The sequence below is a fragment of the Bubalus kerabau genome, chromosome 6, assembly GCF_029407905.1.
Source record: "Bubalus kerabau isolate K-KA32 ecotype Philippines breed swamp buffalo chromosome 6, PCC_UOA_SB_1v2, whole genome shotgun sequence".
Lineage (NCBI taxonomy): Eukaryota > Metazoa > Chordata > Mammalia > Artiodactyla > Bovidae > Bubalus > Bubalus kerabau.
This window is the reverse complement of record NC_073629.1, coordinates 5025463-5042301: the sequence shown is the minus strand read 5'-3', so window position 1 is coordinate 5042301 and position 16839 is coordinate 5025463. Positions and strand designations below refer to the sequence as shown.

General features: G+C 40.7%; 1 long non-coding RNA gene across 4 annotated transcripts in view; it reads right to left on the bottom strand.

The window, feature by feature from the left end:
* Window positions 1-5359: 5359 nt before the first annotated feature.
* The window catches only part of LOC129656582 (uncharacterized), a 41121-nt gene continuing 29641 nt past the window's right edge, over window positions 5360-16839 (bottom strand). For all 4 annotated transcript variants that reach the window (XR_008716405.1, XR_008716406.1, XR_008716407.1 and 1 more), the window contains one exon: window positions 5360-10170. This is a non-coding gene — a long non-coding RNA (uncharacterized LOC129656582). The remainder of the gene's footprint in view (window positions 10171-16839) is intronic.

Here is a 16839-nt window from a genome sequence, read left to right as displayed (position 1 = left end):
AATCACTTCAAAAATTTTCTCATACTCTTTCTTTTTCTCTTCTTCTTCTGGGACCCCTACAATAAGACTGTTGGTGCATTTGATATTGTCCCAGAGGTCTCTGAGACTATCCTCCATTCTTTTCATTCTTTTTACTTTATCCTACTCATCAGCAGTAATTTCCACCATTTTATCTTCCTGCTCACTGATTCATTCTTCTGCTTCAGATATTCTGCTACTGATTCCTTCTAGAGTATCTTTAATTTCAGTAATGGTGTTGTCTCTGTATGTTTGTTCTTTAATTTTTCTATGTCTTTATTACTTGACAGTTGCATTTTCTCCATTCTATTTTCAAGTTTTTGGATCATCACTATCATTATTCTGAATTGTTTTTCAGGTTGTTTTCCTATTTGCTCTTCATTTATTTGGACTTTTGTGTTTCTAGATTGCACATTTTTTGTGCGGTGTTTCTCTGTCTTTTCATTATTTCTTTATTTTTAACTTATTGTGTTTTATGTCTCCTAATCCCAGGCTTCAAGGTTGAATTCTTTTCTCCTTTTGGTTTTTGCCCTCATGAGGTGGGTCTAGTGGTCTGTGTAAACTTCTTGTAGGGTGTGATTTGTGCTCACACTATGGTTGGAGGAGATGAGTTATTTTTTGTTTTTCTTTTTGCTTTCCTCTTATGTACAGGGCTGAGTGAGGTGGTAATTCTGTCTGCTGATAACTGGGTTTGTATTTTTGTCTTGTTTGTTGTTTGGATGAGGCGTCCTGAAGAGGGTGCTACTGACAGTTGGGTGATGCTGGGTCTTGTAGACAAGTGGTTGCCTTTGCCGGATTTCTCACTATTTGATACCCCCTAGGGTTAGGAGTTGGGAGAAGGCAATGGCACCCCACTCCAGTACTCTTGCCTGGAAAATCCCATGGACGGAGGAGCCTGGTGGGCTGCAGTCCATGGGGTCGCAAAGAGTCAGACACGACTGAGAGACTTCACTTTCACATTTTACTTTCATGCATTGGAGGAGGAAATGGCAACCCACTCCAGAATTCTTGCCTGGAGAATCCCAGAAACGGGGGAGCCTGGTGGGCTGCTGTCTATGGGGTTGCACAGAGTCAGACACGACTGAAGCGACTTAGCAGCTGCAGCAGCAGCAGTGTCTTGGAATCAGCGCCTCCACTCCAAAGGCTCAGGGCTTGATCCCTAGCTGGGAATGGAGATTCCACATGTGGTTTGCTAAGGCATTAATTGAGGTTAAACCAGACACCCTTAAATGAGAAACAAAGGAAAGACCCCAGACAATTGGCAATTAGAAATCAGGCAAATAATAACTTAAAAAATGAATATACACATATACATATACGCCTATCAGCAAAATCAAAACTGTCCAAAAAAAAAAAAAAAAGAACAATAGATTGACGTGGTGAACAAAGGAAATGAAAAATGATATCACCAGTTAAGAACAAAACTAGCTAAAGCACAAACTGGAAAACAAAACTAAAGCATGGTGCCCACTGGGGAATAAAGCAATAAAACAAAACAAACTAACAAATAAGGTGAGAAAAAGAAAGAAATGAAAGAATAGAAATGCAAGATTAAATAGAATTAGATAAAGAAGATTTATATAAAGATTAACTGCAAGGAGGAAAGAACAGTAGGAAAAGCAAAGGAATACATATAGAAAAATATTAATAAATTTAAAATATAACAATTTAAATTAAAAGAAAGAGAGAATTAAAGAAAAAATAAAAAGGAAGACTCCACAGAAATGCAAAAGGCCAAAAGAGGCAGAGGCTTACAGCAGAAATAAAAAGTGTGATTCAAGAAAACAATTCTCAAACGCTTAAATAGATTGAATAGTACTAATGAAAGCAACCAATAGAACACCAAAGGGGGAGAAAATGGGAGAAAGAGAAAAAAAAATCCAGAAGAAAGTACAGAAGGAGTTAAAATATACAAATAATAAACGTTTTTCTTGAGTGGCCGCTGTCAGAGTCCTTTCCCTTGCGTGAGTCACAGTCCACCTTGCCTCCCTTGAATGCCCTCCATCACGCTGGTCTCTGGACCTGCTGTGGGAGCAGCTCAGACTCTAATCTGGTCCTACTCCTCTGTGTTCTTGCCTCCAATGTCCACAGCTGTCAGAACTAGTATGTTTTCTTCTGTGAGAACTTTCAATGTCCTTTTATATGTCCATAGACGCAGAGTCTGCCTAGTTGATCATGTGGATTGAATCTGCAGCTAGTACAGCTGGTGGGAAGGGGTCCTCTTCATTAGCCACACTGTCTCTCGGTTTTAGCTGTGGTTTTATCTCCACCTCAGCATGTGGGTCATCCACAGGGGTTTGCTCCTGAGCCTAACCTGGAGGTCTTAGGTCTGCCCAGTGAGGGCCAGGTGTGGAGGTGGCACAGCTGCTTGGGTGATAGGAGCCCTGGCAGCACCAGGAACTCAGGGGAGCAGGAAATATGATGCTCTAGCAGGGTATGGCAACCCACGCCAGAATTCTTGCCTGGAGAATCCCCCGGACAGAGAAACCTGGCGGGCCACAGTCCACAGGGTCACAAAGAGTTGGACACAACCAAAGTGACCCTGCATGTACAGATGCAGGACTTTATCTAGCCTGTGGCAGCTCTACCCCAGTGAGGATCGAGCATGAAGGTGGTACAGCCGCTCGGGTTGGGGGGACCCAGGTGGCACCAAGTGTGCAGGGACATGGACTGTCTCAGCCACAGGAGCTGTGGCCCTACCAGAGTCTTTGTGTAGCCTCTGGCAGCTGGTGATCAGAAGGTCTCTGGGCAGTCCTTCTCTGTTGCTCTGCCTGCTCAGGCAGTTAGAGGGCTCCCCGGCCTGGGGTCCTTCCCTGTTGCTCCGCATGTCAGGGGCTTGAAGGGCCAGTCTCTGTTGCTCACCTGCTGGTGGGGGGATGTGGGCAGAGACAGGCGATGGTGCTGGCTCCACCCCCTGTGCATGGCTCAGTGGTATCGCCTTGCTTCCATGGCTGCCTGACTTTCCTCCACAGGCGTTTCCCACCACAGTCTCCTCCCTCAGGTCCCCTTGGGATGTCTCCCCACAGTCAACAGCAGACCTCACCCTGGGATTGCTCCACAATCCCTAAGCTCCAGCTCCCAGTCGCTGTGCCTTCTAGGGGATCTGTGTTCCTGTGGAGGCTACATACGACTGTGGCGAGGATTGTCTGTGTGATTCTCATTCCGTTTAGGCTGCCACAGATCAGCAACTTCACTCTCAGCCTCAAATGATTTTCCTCTGACCCAAACAATTGCCCCAATGTGGGAGTTGGACCCCAGCTTCAGTTCCCCTGCCCACCGAGGGCAGGTCCAGTTCTACCAACTCCTGTTTCTTCCCCTGGTTCCTTGTCCTACCGAGTTTCGCGTGGTTCTGTCTGTTCTCCAGTGGTCAGGTACTCCTGCCCGCTCTCAGCTGGCGTTCTGCCATCCCTTCTGAATCTGAAGGTGTATTCCTGATGGAGAGATGTTCTCCACATCCACCGACTTCTCCACCATATTGTTCCTCCTCACTATCCATTATGTTTTAATAAATACTTTTCATTGCCTATTATATTTTTAATTCTTAAGAATCCTTTCTTATTCCCTTATTTTTGTGCAACTGTTACATAACTTCTCTCATCACTGTGAAGATAAAAATATATTTGCTTTTAACATTTCTTTGAGTGTTTTATCACTTGCCTTTTTCTCCAAGTTTCTCTTTTATATTTGTTTTCTTTGGTCTCTATTGTGTGTCCTAGTCTCTAATGTCTAGGACCTTTGTGTCTATTTGCATTTATAGATGAACTTTAGGAGGTTGATTGAAAACTTTGTGGGGTTAGCTCATTGACTGGTGGGTTTCAGATGATGATCAAGCCTGTCATGGCCCATTCATTGGAAACTCTCAAAAACTGGTTTTCCTCCAGAGCTTACACCTCATCTATTTTGCTAGAGAACAACTCAGGTCTCCCACTCCCCCATGCAGACAAGCTTTTATGTTGGCAGTTTGGAGGGCAGAGAAAGGAAACTGAGGTCTTCACATTTAGTATGCATAACTTCTCTTAATTGTCCTTCTTTCAGGAAAGGAATACATTCTCACCATCTGTGTAGCCAGTGCCCCTAGTCCACTGACCCTCATTTGCTGCATTAGGTCAGATGCAGTCATCTAGGTTTATTGTTTAGTAGATGGATCTGGATGCAGCATTCTCCTATGTAACTTTCTGTGATGCTGGGCGTATTCTATGCTGCTCCATAAACCAGGTATTGCTGTATGGTATGTGGCTTGCAAAACTGTTTAAAACTTTTTTTTTTAATTTATTTTTTTATTGAGGATAATTGCTTTACAGAATTTTGTTGCTTTCTGTCAAACCTCAATGTGAATCAGCCATAGGAATCTATATATCCCCTCCCTTATGAAACTCCCTCCCATCTCCCGCCCCATCCCACCCCTCTAGATTGAAACAGAGCCTCTGTTTGAGTTTCCTGAGCCATACAGCAAATTCCCGTTGGCGATCTACTTTACATATGGTTGTGTATGTTTCCATGTTACTCCTTCCGTACATCTCACCCTCTCCTCCCCTCTCCCCATGTCCATAAGTCTATTCTCTATGTCTGCTTCTCCATTGCTGCCCTGTAAATAAATTCTTTAGAACCATGTTTCTAGATTCCGTACGTATGTGTTAGAATACAATATTTATCTTTCTCTTTCTGACTCACTCTACTTCTCTATTATACACTCACTGTATAATTGGTTCTAGGTTCGTCCACCTCATCAGATCTGACTCAAATGCATCCCTTTTATGGCTGAGTAATATTCCATTGTGTATATGTACCACAGCTTCTTTATCCATTCATCTGTCGATGGACATCTAGATTGCTTCCGTGTTCTAGCTATTGTAAATAGTGCTGCAATGAACCAGGGGATACATGTGTCTTTTTCAATTTTGGTTTCCTCAGGGTATGTGCCTAGGAGTGGGATTGCTAGGTCATATGGTGGTTTTATTCCTAGTTTTTTAAGGAATCTCCATACTGTCTTCCATAGTGGTTATATCAATTTACATTCCCACCAACAGTGCAAGAGCGTTCCCTCTTCTTCACACCAGCATTTATTGTTTGTAGACTCTTTGACAATGACCATCCTGACCGGTGTGAGGTGATATCTCATTGTAGTTTTGATTTGCATTTCTCTAATAATGAGCGATGTTGAGCATCTTCACATGTGTTTGTTAGCCATCTGTATGTCTTCTTTGGAGAAATGTCTGTTTAGGTCTTTTTCCCACTCTTTGATTGGGTTGTTTGTTTTTCTGGCATTGAGTTGTGTGAGCTGCTTGCATATTTTGGAAATTAATCCTTTGTCAGTTTTTTCATTTGCTATTATTTTCTCCCATTCTGAGGGTTGTCTTTTCACCTTGCTGATAGTTTCCTTTGCTGTGCAAAAGCTTTTAAGTTTAATCAGGTCCCACTTGTTTACTTCTTTTTTTTCCATTACTCTAGGAGGTGGGTCATAGAGGATCTTGCTTTGATTTATGTCACCGAGTGTTCTGCCTATGTTTTCCTCTAAGCTTTATAGTTCCTGGTCTTACATTTAGGTCTTAAATGCATTTTGAGTTTATCTCTGTGTATGGTGTTAGGAAGTGTTCTAATTTCCTTCTTTTATGTATAGCTGTCCAGTTTTCCCAGCACCATTTATTGAAGAGGCTGTCTTTGCTCCATTGTATATTCTTGCCTTCTTTGTCAAAAATAAGGTGCCCATAGGTGCATGGGTTTATTTCTGGGCTTTCTATCTTGTTCCATTGGTCTATATTTCTGTTTTTATGCCAGTACCATACTGTCTTGATTACTGTAGCTTTGTAGTGTAATCTGAAGTCAAGAAGACTGATTCCTCCAGCTCCATTCTTCTCTCTCAAGACTGCTTTGGCTTTTCAGGGTCTTTTGTGTTTCCATATGAATTGCAAAATTTTTTGTTCTGGTTCTGTGAAAAATGCCACTGGTGATTTAATAGGGATTGCACTGAACCTGTAGATTGCATTTGGTAGTATAGTCATTTTTACATGTTGATTCTTCCTACCCAGGAACATGGAATATCTCTCCATCTGTTTATTCTTTCTCTCATTAGTGTCTTACAGGTTTCTGTGTATGGTTCTTTTTTCTCCTTAGGTAAGTTTATTCCTGGATATTTAACTCCTTTTATTGCAATGGTGAATGGGATTGATGCCTTAATTTCTCTTTCTGATTTTTCATTGTTAGTACATAGAAATGCAAGTGATTTCTGTGTATTGATTTTGTATCCTGCAACTTTGCTAAAACCACTGATTAGCTCTAGTGGGTTTTTGATACTATCTTTAGGGTTTTCTATGTACAGTATCATGTCATCTGCAAACAGTGAGAGTTTTACTTCTTTTCCGATCTGGATTTCATTTCTTTTTCTTCTCTGATTGCTGTAGCTAGGACTTCCAGAACTATGTAGAATAATAGTGGTGAAAGTGGACACCCTTGTCTTGTTCCTGATCTTAGGGGGAATGCTTTCAGTTTTTCACCACTGAGAATAATGTTTGCTGTAGGCTTATCATATATGGCCTTTACTATGTTGAGGTAGGTTTCTTCTATGCCCATTTTTTTGAAGAGTTTTAATCATAAAAGGGTACTGAATTTTGTCAGAGGCTTTTTCTGCATGTATTGAGATGATCATGTGATTTTTATCTTTCAATTTGCTAATACTGTGTATCACATTGACTGATTTGTGTATATTGAAGAATCATTGCATTCTTGGAATAAACCCCACTTGATCATGGCATATGAGCTTTCTGATGTGTTGCTGAATTCTGTTTGGTAAAATTTTGTTGAGGATTTTTGCATCTCTGTTCATCAGTGAATTGGCCTATGGTTTTCTTTTTTTGTGTTGCCTTTGTCTGCTTTTGCTATCAGGGTGATGGTAGCCTCATAGAATGAGTTTGGAAGTGTTCCTTCCTCTGCAATTTTTTGAAAGAGTTTTAGAAGGATAGGCATTACTCGTCTCTAAATGTTTGATAGAGTTCTCCTGTGAAGCCATCTGGTCCTGGGCTTTTGTTTTTTGGGGAGATTTTTTACTACAGCTTCAATTTTAGTGCTTGTAATTGGGTTGTTCATAATTTCTATTTCTTCCTGGTTCAGTCGTGGAAGAGTGAACGTTTCTAAGCATCGGTCCATTTCTTCCAGGTAATCCATTTTGTTGCCGTATAGTTGTTCATAATAGTCTCTTATAATCCTTTGTGTTTCTGCACTGTCTGTTGTAACCTCTCTTTTTCCTTTCTAATTTTGTTGATTTCATTCTTCTCTCTTTTTTTTCTTGATGAGTCTGGCTAAAGGCTTGTCAATTTTGTTTATCTTCTCAAAGAAACAGCTTTTAGTTTTATCAGTCTTTACTATTGTTTCTTTCATTTCTTTTCTGTTTATTTCTCCTCGGATCTTTATGATTTCTTTCCTTCTACTACTTTTTGGGGTTTTTTGTTTCCTGTTTTTCCAGTTGTTTTAGGTGTAAACTTAGGTTGTCTAGTTGATGTTTTTCTTGTATCTTGAGGTAGGATTGTATTGCTATAACCTTCTTTCTTAGAACTACTTTTGCTGCATCCCATAGGTTTTGAGTTGTCATGTTTTCATTGTCATTTGTTTCTAGAAATTTTTTGATTTCCATTTTGATTTCTTCAGTAACTTGTTGGTTATTTAGAAACGTGTTGTTTAATCTCCATGTGTTTGTGTTTCTTAGAGTTTTTTCCTTGTAATTGATATCTAGTCTCATAGCGTTGTGGTCAAAGAAGATGCTTGATACGATTTCAACTTCCTTAAATTTACTGAGGTTTGATGTGTGACCCAAGATGTGGTCTATCCTGGAGAATGTTCCATGTGCACTTGAGAAGAAGGTGTATTCTTCTGCATTTGGATGGAATGTCCTGAGGATATCAATGAGATCAATCTTATCTAAGGTATTATTTAAGACTTGTGTTTCCTTGTTAATTTTCTGTTTTTATGATCTGTCCACTGGTGTGTGGAGAAGGCAATGGCAGCCCACTACACTACTCTCACCTGGAAAATCTTATGGATCGAGAGGCCTGCTGGGCTGCAGTCCATGGGGTCGCTAAGAGTTGGACACGACTGAGTGAGTTCACTTTCACTTTCATCCATTAAAGAAGGAAATGGCAACCCACTCCAGTGTTCTTGCCTGGAGAATCCCAGGGACGGGGGAGCCTGGTGGGCTGCCATCTATGGGGTCACACAGAGTCGGACACGACTGAAGCGACTTAGCAGCAGCAGCAGCCATTGGTGTGAGTAGGGTGTTAAAGTCTCCTACTATAATTGTTTTACTGTCAATTTCTCCTTTTATGTTTGTAATGTTTGTCTTATGTTTTGACGTGCTTCTATGTTGGGTGCATAGATATTTACTATTGGTACGTCTTCCTCTTGGAATCATCCCTTGATCATTATATAGTGTCCTTACTTATCTCTTGTAATATTCTTTATTTTAAAGTCTATTTTGTCTGATATAAGGATTGCTACTCCAGCTTTCTTTTGCTTCCCATTTGCATGGAACATAATTTTCCATCCTCTGTGTTTCAGTCTATATGTTTCCTTAGGTCTGAAGTGAGTTTCTTGTAAACAGCATATGTATAGGTCTTGTTTCTGTATCCATTCAGCCAATCTGTGTTTTTGGGTTGCAGCATTTAATCCAATTATATTTAAAGTAGTTATTGATATATAAGTTCCTATGCCCATTTTCTTAATTGTTTGGGGTTGATTTCATAGATCTTCTATCTTGTCTTGTATTTATTGACTATATATTCCCTTTAACATTTGTTGTGAATCTGGTTTGGTGGTACTGAATTCTCTTAACTTGTTTGTCTGTAAAGCTTCTATTTCTCCATCAATTTTGAATGAGATCCTTGCCAGGTAATGTAATCTTGGTTGTAGATTTTTTTCCTTTCAATAATTTAAATATATCCTGCCATTCCCTTCTGGCCTGCAGAGTTTCTCCTGAAAGATCAGATGTTAAACATATAGGGATTCCCTTGTATGTTACTTGTTGCTTCTCCCTTGCTGCTTTTAATATTCTTTCTTTGTGTTTAGTCTTTGTTAGTTTGATTAGTCGGAGAAGGCAATGGCACCCCACTCCAGTACTCTTGCCTGGAAATCCCATGGATGGAAGAGCCTGGTAGGCTGCATGTTTGATTAGTATGTGTCTTGGCCTGTTTCTCCTTGGGTTTATCCTGTATGGTACTCTTTGTGCCTCTTGGACTTGATTATCTATTTCCTTTTCCATGTTGGGGAAATTTTCAACTATAATCTCTTCAAAAATTTTCTCATAACTTTTCTTTTCCTCTTTTTCTTCTGGATCCCCTATAATTCGACTGTTGGTGTGTTTGATATTGTCCCAGAGGTGTCTGAGGCTATCCTCATTTGTTTTCATTCTTTTTACTTTATTCTACTCTTCAAAAGCTATCTGCAGCATTTTATCTTCCTGCTCACTGATTCATTCTTCTGCTTCAGATATTTGTTATTGATTCCTTTTAGAGTATTTTTAATTTCAGTAACTGTGTTGTTTGTTTCTGTATGTTTATTCTTTAATTCTTCTAGGTCTTTGTTAATTGATTCTTGCATTCTTTCCAATTTTTTTTCAAGGCTTTTGATCATCTTTACTATCATTTTTCTGAATTCTTTTTCAGATAGTTTGCTAATTTCCTCTTCATTTATTTTGCCTTCTGTGTTTCTAGTTTGTTCCTTCATTTGAGCAGTATTTCTCTGCCTTTTCGCTATTATTATTATTAACTTGTGGTGTTTGAGGTCTCTTATTCCCAGGCTTCAAGGTTGAATTCTTTCTTCCTTTTGGTTTCTGCACTCCTAAGGTTGCTGGTCCAGTGGTTTGTGTGAGCTTCATATAGGGTGAGATTTGTGCTGAGCTTTTGTTTGTTTGTTTTTCCTCTGATGGGCAAGGCTGAGTGAGGCCGTAATCCTGTCTGCTGATGAATGGGTTTGTATTTTTGCTTTGTTTGTTGTTTAGATGAGGTGTCCTGCTCAGGGTGCTACTGGTGCTTGGGTGATGCCGGGTCTGGTATCCAAGTGGCTTCCTTTGTGTGAGTTCTCACTATTTGATACTCCCTAGGGTTATCTGTCTGGTAGACTAGAGTCTTGGAGTCAGCGTTCCCACTCCAAAGGCTCAGTGCTTGATCTCTGGTCGGGAGCAAAGATTCCACAAGTAGTTTATTGTGGCATTAAGTGAGATTAAAACAAATATCCAAAAATCAGAAACCAGAGATGAACTGCAGACAAAGGGCAGTTACAAAATCAGGCAAAAACAATTAAAATAATGAAATATACACATATACAAATACACCCTTGAGCACGGTAAAAGCAGTCCAACAAAAATAAAGTACAGTAGGTTGACCTGACAAACAAAGGAAATAAAAAATTGTATTTATCAGTTAAGAACAAAACTAACTAAAGCACAAACTGGAAAATGAAGCTAAAGCAAGGTGCCAAGTGAGGAATAAAACAATGAAAATAAAACTAACAAATATTTTGAGAGGAAAGGGAAGAAAGAAAAGAAAGAAAGAATATAAATGCAAAGTTAAATAGTGGTAGAGAAAGAAGATATATATACATTAAGGATTAACTGCAAGGGGAAAAGAACAGTAGGAAAAGCAAAGAAAGGAATAAGTGTAGAAAAATATAATAGGTTTAAACAAATTAAAAACTAAAATTATAGAAAAAAGAAAAATAAAAATGGAAGAAGAAAAACAAAAGGGAAAAACAAAGGAAAACTCCACAGAATTGCAAAAGCCCAATGCAGAGGCAGAGGTTTATAACAACAATAAAAAGTGTGACTGAATATACACATATATATACACCCATAAGCAAAATCAAAGCACTCCAACAAATTTAAAGTACAATGATTGACCCAGCACACAAAGGAAGCCAGAAATTATATCTACCAGAACAAAACTAACTAAAGCATGGTCTGGAAAGCAAAACTAAAGCAAGGTGTCAAGTGGTGAATAAAGCAATGAAAATAAAACTAACAAATATGTAGAGAAGAAAGGAAAGAAAGAACATATATGCAAAATTAAATAGTGGTAGATAAGGAAGATTTATATACATTAAAGTTTAACTACAAGGGGAAAAGAACAGTAGAAAAAGCAAACAAAGAATAAATGTAGAAAAAATAATAATAGGCTTAAAAAGTTAAAAATTAAAATTAAAAAAATAGAAAAGGGGGAAAAAAAAAAGGGCAATGCCACAGAACTGCAAAAGCCCAACATAGAGGCAGAGGTTTATAACAACAATAATGAATGTGGCTGAGAAAAAGAAATTTTAAAAAAGCCCAAAAGTTTTATTAGATTTCATAGTGCCAATAAAATCAACAACTATAATCAAGGGGGAAAAAAAGGAAAAAAAGAAAAAATCCAAAAGAATCTACAGAAGAAATCGAAACATAAGAACATTAAATGTTTTTCTTGAGTCACTGCAGTCAAAGTCCTTCCCCTCGCTGGGAGTCACAGTCCACCTCACCTGCCTAGGATGCCCTCCAACACTGTGCTGATCTCTGGACCTGCTATGGGGAAAGCTCAGATTCTAATCTGGTCCTACTCCTGTGTGTTCTTGCCACCAATGTCCGCAGCTATCAGAACTAGTGAGTTCTCTTTTGCGGGAGCTCTCAATAACCTTTCATACATTCCATAGACACAGAGTCTGCCTAGTTGATCGTGTGGATTTAATCTGAAGCTTGTACAGCTGGTGGGAAGGTTTGGGGTCTTCTTCCTTAGCCACACTGCCCTTGGGTTTCAATTGTGGTTTTATTTCCACCTCTGCATGTGGGTGGGCCACTGGGGTTTGCTCCTGCGGCTGCCCTGGAGGACTTGGGTTTGCCCCTGTGAGGGCCAGGTGTGGAGGTGGTGCAGCTGCTTGGGTCACAGGGACTCTGGCAGCACCACGTACTCAGGGGAGTTAACGGCTAGGGTAGCAGGAAATATAGTGTTCTAGAAGGATATGGCAACCAGTATTGGCCAATACGCTCCAGTATTCTTGCCTGGAGAACCCCCTTGACAGAGAAGCCTGGCAGGCCACAGCCTACAGAGTCGCAGAGTCAGACACTACTGAAGTGACCCTGTATGCATGGACACAAGACGTCTTTTGCCTGTGGCAGCTCTGCCCCAGTGAGAGTTGAGTGTGAAGATGGCACAGCTGCTTGACTTGTGGGGATCCTGGTGGCACCAAGTGTGCAGGGACATGGACTGCCTCTGTGGCAGGAGTTATGGCCCTATCAGAGTCTTTTTTTGAGCCTCTTGTAGCTGGCGGTCAGGTCTCTTTTCTCTTTCTCTGTAGCTCCACCCATTTAGACACTTAGAGGGCTCCCTTGCCTGGGGTCCTTCTCTCTCCTGTTCATCAGGCACATAGAGGATTCCCCCTGACTGGGGTCCTACTCTGTAGATTGGTGGGTCAGGCACCTAAAGGGGCACCCTGGGTGGGGTCCTGCTCTGTGTAGTTCAGTGAGGCAGGAGTTTGATGCGCCAGTCTCTTTATTGTTCAGTTGCCGATGCTGGCGTGTGGGGAGAGGCCATGGTGATGGCTCCACCCCCCCATGCGTGACTCAACAGTACTCCCTTGCTTCCAAGGCCGCCAGGCTTTCCTCCACAGCCATTTCTCATCACAATCTCCTCTCTCAGCTCCCCTCAATCCGTCTCTCTGCAGTCAACAGCAGCCCTCACTCTCGGATTGCTCCACAATCCCTAAACTCCAGCTTCTAGCCACTGCACATTCCAGAAGACCTATGTCCCTGTCTGGGGTATGTATGGCTGCAGCAAGGACTGTCTGATTCTCATTCCATTTCGGCTGCCACAGATCAGCTGTTTCACACTCAGCCTTAAATGTTTCTCCTCTGACTCAGACAATTGCCCCGATGTGGGGATCGGACCCTTCCTTCAGTTCCCCCACCCACCGAGGGCAGGTCCAGTCCTACCGACACTCCTGCTTTTCCCCCTAGTTCCTTCGTCCTCCCGAGTTTTGTATGGCTCTATATATTCTTTTCCACTGGTCAGGTACTCCTGTCTGCTCTCAGCTGGTGTTCTGCATGCACTTCTGTGTCTGAAGGTGTATTCCTGATTTATCTGTGGAGAGAGATGTACTCCACATCCACCTACTCCTCCACCATCTTGTTCTGTTTTAAATCTTAATAGATTTGTTTTTGTTGTTCAGTCATTAAGCTTATTCCGACTGTTTGCAACCCCATGAATTTGCTCAAACTCATGTCCATTGAGTCGGTGATGGCATCCAACCATCTCATTCTCTGTCATCCAATTGGTTACATTTCGTTAAATATAAGTAGTCACACATGGTTAGTGGCAACTACATTCAACAACACAGATCTCCAAGTTTTAACTTGTCTAAAGAATTTTAAACAGACTTTCATCCTGACCCTCCAAATTTGCCTTCAGCAGTAACCTGTACCTTTCATTCCTGAGCCTTTCCTGGCATCTGTACTGTAAACCAGCTTGCCTTTTGTGGGCTTGCTTTGATCATTCTACTCAACATCTAAGCACATGCAACAGTTTAGATAAACCAGAAGCCTAGATAGGATAGCATTGATTCAAATGCTTTTCATCCTCCATATGTTGACTTGTCTCATTTGCTGTTGTCTGTTATGATTCTTTTTGTCATTATTTGTTCATATCTGTTACTCCTACAACTTCCTTAGAGTAATATTAGTGTGATTTTTGAAGAGAACCATGGGAAAACCAGACTGCAGCTTTTAATTGCTTTTAACCTTTTTTAAAATAACTAGCTTCTTGATAAAGCATCATTATCAGTTGAATTCAATGGTGGCTCCAGAATTTCTTCACATGTGGGGTGTAAGGCAGAAATCTTAAGGGATAAAAGGGAGCTTGGGAGTTTGTCTTGAAGTGAGTTTTCATAGCAAATTTAGGTTTATAAATAAGTTGTGTGTTCATTTGGGGGTCACTGAAAAGCATGGGCTGAAGGAAATTACAGTGAGGCTAAAGAATTCCCCAAACTACTCCCACTATTGCTATTTTAATATTTTCAAATTTCTGGATAGTGTCCATTGGTGGGTTGTAAAATCAATTAAATGCATTACAAACATCATTTGTTGGATATAAAAAATTATAAAAGTGATTAGAAAAAGTTTAAATTCTAAAATGGATCTTTTGTGTATGTGTATGTTTATGTATATATGAGCGTGTGTGTATGTGTGTGTGTTTGTGTATACACATACTGAGTCAGGATAGAGGATGTATTTCTTTCTGTTAATTATGTCAAAAAAAAGTTAGGAAGCCACTGGTTTAGTTATTCCTATATTTCTCTACTAATTGGACTTTAAGACATGGAATGTTGCAAAGGCAAATATGAATCACCAAAACCTTCATTGCTAAGAAAGATAAATGCATTATATTCCTCAAATTTTCTTCTATATGGAACACTACTTGATACTACCAAATTCTATTTCCCAACAGAATGAAAAAACGGTAAAATATGTAAACCTGACCAACAATTTTGAGAGCAACAGTTTTGGTCTTCCATTTATTTATGAATAGGAAATAATTTACATGGATGATCTTGGTTTGTTTCAAAGGCAAATCATTCAATATCACAGTAATCTAAGTCTATGCCCCAACTACTCGTGCCAAAGAAGCTGACTTTGAATGGTTCTATGAAAACAGGGGCTGTGGCTGAGAGGACAAACCCCATGCCCGAGGTCAGGGGCAGTGGCCTAGAGGAGCAACCCCACATCAAAGGAGCAGTAGCTGCTGGGTGCAGGAGGGCCAAGAGGAGCTGCTTCACGTTCAATGTCAGGAGGGGGGACCTCGTCCAAGGTAAGGAGCAGCGGATGCGCTTTGCTGAGCAGTCGTGAAAAGATACTCTACGTCCAAGGTAAGAGAAAACCAAGTGAGATGGTAGGTATTGCAAGAGGGCATCAGAGGGCAGACACACTGAAACCATAATCACAGAAAACTAGCCAATCTGATCACACGGACCACAGTCTTGTCTAACTCAATGAAACTAAGTCATGCCGTGTGGGGCCACCCAAGACAGACGGGTCATGGTGGAGAAGTCTGACAGAATGAGGTCCACAAGAGAAGGGAATGGCAAACCACTTCAGTATTCTTGTCTTGAGAACCCCATGAACAGTATGAAAAGGCAAAATGATAGGATACTGAAAGAGGAACTCCCCAGGTCGGTAGGTGCCCAATATGATACAGGAAATCAGTAAAGAAATAACTGCAAAAAGAATGAAGGGATGGAGCCAAAGCAAAAACAAAACCCAGTTGTGGATGTCACTGGTGATACAAGCAAGGTCCAATGCTGTAAAGAGCAATATTGCATAGGAACCTGGAATGTTAGGTCCATGAATGAAGGCAAATAAGAAGTAGTCAAACAGGACATGGCAAGAGTGAACGTCGACATTCTAGGAATCAGTGAACTAAAATGGACTGGAATGGGTGAATTTAATTCAGATGACCATTATATCTACTACTGTGGGCAGGAATCCCTTAGAAGAAATGGAGTAGCCTTCATGGTCAACAAAAGAGTCCAAAATGAAGTTCAGTTCAGTTCAGTCACTCAGTCGTGTCCGACTCTTTACGACCCCATGAATTGCAGCACACCAGGCCTCCCTGTCCATCACCAACTCCTGGAGTTAACTCAAACTCACATCCAACGAGTTGGTGATGCCATCCAGCCATATCATCCTCTGTCGTCCCCTTCTCCTCCTGCCCCCAATCCTTCCCAAACTGTAGTACTTGGATGCTATCTCAAAAACGACAGAAAGACCTCTGTTCATTTCCAAGGCAAACCATTCAATATCATGGTGATCCAAGCCTATGCCCCACCAGTAATACTGAAGAAGCTGAAGTTGAATGGTTCTATGAAGGCCTACAAGACCATTTAGAACTAACACCCCAAAAAGATGTCCTTTTCATTATAGAGGACTGGAATGCAAAAGTAGGAAGTAAATGAACCCCTGGAGTAACAGGCAAATTTGGCCTTGGAATACGGAATGAAGCAGGGCAACAGCTAATAGAGTTTTGCCAAGAGAACGCACTGGTCATAGCAAACACCCTCTTCCAACAACACAAGAGGAGACTCTACACATGGACATCACCAGATGGTCAACACCGAAATCAGATTGATTATATTCTTTGCAGTCAAAGATGGAGAAGCTCTATACAGTCAGCAAAAACAAGACCAGGAGCTGACTGTGGCTCAGACCATGAACTCCTTATTGCCAAATTCAGACTTAAATTGAAGAAAGTAAGGAAAACCACTAGACCATTCAGGTATGACCTAAATCCAATCCCTTATGATTATACAGGGGAAATGAGAAATAGATTTAAGAGACTAGATCTGATAGACAGAGTACCTAATGAACTATAGACAAACGTTCGTGACATTGTACAGGAGACAGGGATCAAGACCATCCCCATGGAAAAAAAAATGCAAAAAAGCAAAATAGCTTTCTGAAGAGGCCTTACAAATAGCGGGGAAAAGAAGAGAAGTGAAAAGCAAAGGAGAAAAGGAAAGATATACCCATTTGAATGCAGAGTTCCAAAGAACAAAGAGAGATAAGAAAGCCTTCCTCAGTGAACAATGCAAAGAAATAGGGGAAAACAACAGAACTGGAAAGACTAGAGATCTCTTCAAGAAAATTAGAGATACCAAGGGAACATTTCATGCAAAGATGAGCTCGATAAAGGACAGAAATAGTATGGTCCTAACAGAAGCAGAAGATATTAAGAAGAGGTGGCAAGAATACACAGAAGAACTGTACAAAAAAGATCTTCATGACCCAGATGATCTTAATGGTGTAGAGCCAGACATCCTGGAATG